Raw genomic sequence first — 2984 nt, forward strand, 5'->3', positions numbered from 1 at the left:
CCTGGTTCAGCCTCCTATAGTCAATGCAGACTCTCCAACTGTTCTGCACCCGAGTAGGAATCAGCTCCTCCTTCTCATTTCTGATCACTGTGAGGCCAGTCTTTTTCAGGACTACCTGGACGGGACTCACCCATTGGCTGTCGGAGATAGGATAAATGATCCCAGCTTGCAAAAGCTTGGTTATCTCCTTCTTCACTACATCAAGAATCACCGGGTTGAGTCTTCTCTGTGGCTGTCTTACTGGTTTAGCTCCATCCTCTAAATTTATTCGATGCATACATGTGGATGGGCTAATACCAGGAATGTCCGCCAGGGTCCAGCCTATAGCCTTCTTATGCTTCTTGAGAACTGACAACAACTTCTCCTCTTGCTCATCAGCAAGGGAGGCAGATATAATCACTGGAAAACTCTTGCTATCATCCAAGTAAGCGTATTTTAAATTTGATGGCAGAGGCTTCAATTCTGGTGTGGTCGGCTGGGCAGTGGTAGAAGGAGATGGTTTCTCAGCCTTTACCTCATAAAGAAAGTCAGAGGTATGTGTACTTCCTGAAACATGGTTAGTCCTATCTGACTCTATAAAATCAATCTCAAGAGGTAAAACACCACCACCAGGCATGCAATCAATATCACTTTCAGATTCACTCTCAGCATCAAATTCAGACATATGATCAAATACAATTTCAGACTCAATGCATGAAGAGTGAGAGACATGCAGATTAGAATAAAGATCAGTCATGTATTCATCAACAACATGGTCAATTATTTCAGCACAAAATACAGAAAGATCTTCAGATGGGTATTTCATAGCATCCAAAATATTAAAATGAACAGTTATATCACCAAACTCCATGGGCAGTGTGCCTGCATAAACATCTATCTTAGTTCTAGCAGTTTTCATAAAGGGTCTGCCTAGAATGATGGGAACTGATCCTTGAGAAAATCCATCTTCCATATTCAAGATATAAAAATCAACAGGGAAAATCAGTTCACCAACTCTAACTAAGACATCTTCTATGAAACCAACAGGATAGGCAACACTTCTATTAGCTAAATGAATTACCACATCAGTTGACTGCAAGGGACCTAGAGATAGAGAATTAAAAATCGACAGAGGCATAACACTAACAGAGGCTCCTAAATCTAGCATGGCATTGTCAAACTTACTATTCCCTATAATACAAGGTATGCTGAATGTACCTGGATCTTTGCATTTTTCAGGAATTTGAGGAACAGATTTACCAATCAATGCGGAGACATTTCTGCCCATGCTAATGCGTTCACTTCCTTTAAGCTTCCACTTATTAGTGCACAGCTCCTTCAAGAATTTGGCATATCTTGGAATTTGCTTTATTGCATCCAACAGAGGTATGTTTACCTCTACTTTTCTAAACGTTTCCAAGATCTCTTTCTCTGCCTCTTCCATTTTTTTGTTGGAAACTGCTCTTGGAGGGAATGGAAGAGGGGGAATGTGCTGCTTCTGCAAATCAGAATTACCTGTGGAAGAAGATTCACCTGCACAGAAATTGTTAGGTAGATTTTTGTCATCACCTTTTTCTGGAATAGAGTGAAGTTTGGCAGGTTCATTTGCAGATGAGGAAGGTGCTACGGGTTGAGGTCCTTGACACTGCTTTCCCGACCTCAATGAAATGGCACTGACATTTTTGGTATTTTGGACAGCTTGAGAAGGCAGCTTGTCAGAATTCTGGGACTGTTGTTGATTCAATTGGGTAGCTAATTGTCCCATCTGATTGGTTAAGCTCTGAATGGAGGCTCTGGTCTCTTGCTGAAACTGCATGTTCTGCATAGTCATTTGCCTCACAAGTTCTTCGAGGGAAGGTTGTGGAGGGGCCTCAACTGTTGGCTGTTTCTGGGGTTATTGCTGTAGTTGGATTGGTGGAGGAATGTATGGTCTGCTTGGGCCAGCAACATTTTGGAAGGAAGGAGCAGGCTGCTGTTGTTGTTGCTGAGGGTTGGACCATCTGAGGTTAGGGTGATTCCTCCATCCAGGGTTGTATCTGTTGCTGGAAAGCTCATAATTGCTCTGCTGTGGTTGATTTTGTTGCTGAGGTTGAGGAGGTCTATTGTAAATATTTGCAGCATAAGCTTCAGGTTGCTCAATTGCTCCAGGTTGCTGCATGGAAGGGCAAAGGTCTGTATGGTGGTCAGCAGAGGAGCACAAACCACAAACCCTTGCGACAGGTACAGATTTCTGATTCAAGGCTAGCTGGGTTACCAAGTTGACCAACGCATCCAGTTTGCCTTCAAGCTTCTTAGTTTCAGATGATGCAGATGGGTTTGTAGCTACCTCATGCACTCCTCTAATGACTATGGCATCATTTCTGGCGCTAAACTGCTGGGAGTTGGAGGCCATCTTCTCAATTAAATTTCTGGCTTCAGCAGGGGTCATGTCTCCAAGGGCTCCACCACTGGCAGCATCTATCATACTTCTCTCCATATTACTGAGTCCTTCATAAAAATATTGGAGAAGAAGCTGTTCTGAAATCTGATGGTGGGGGCAACTGGCACATAGTTTCTTAAATCTCTCCCAGTACTCATACAGGCTCTCTCCACTGAGTTGTCTAATACCTGAGATATCCTTCCTGATGGTTGTGGTCCTGGAAGCAGGGAAAAATTTTTCTAAGAATACTCTCTTAAGGTCATCCCAGCTCGTGATGGACCTTGGAGCAAGGTAATACAGCCAGTCCTTTGCCACTCCCTCTAATGAATGAGGAAAAGCCTTCAGAAATATGTGATCCTCTTGGACATCTGGGGGTTTCATGGTGGAGCAGACAATGTGAAATTCTTTCAAATGTTTGTGCGGGTCTTCACCTGCAAGGCCATGAAACTTTGGAAGCAAATGAATCAGTCCAATTTTAAGAACATATGGGACATCCTCATCAGGGTATTGGATGCACAAGCTTTCATAGGTGAAATCAGGTGCAGCCATTTCCCTTAGAGTCCTCTCACGAGGTGGAGGTTGTGCC

At 43.3% G+C, this 2984-nt stretch overlaps 1 non-coding gene across 1 annotated transcript; it reads left to right on the forward strand.

The window, feature by feature from the left end:
• The first annotated feature begins 2501 nt into the window (after positions 1-2501).
• LOC114400997 lies at positions 2502-2608 on the forward strand. Its single transcript, XR_003664114.1, has one exon. It is a non-coding gene; the product is annotated as a small nucleolar RNA R71 (small nucleolar RNA).
• The last annotated feature ends 376 nt before the right edge of the window (positions 2609-2984 follow it).

This window comes from Glycine soja, chromosome 19 (assembly GCF_004193775.1).
Source record: "Glycine soja cultivar W05 chromosome 19, ASM419377v2, whole genome shotgun sequence".
NCBI lineage: Eukaryota > Viridiplantae > Streptophyta > Magnoliopsida > Fabales > Fabaceae > Glycine > Glycine soja.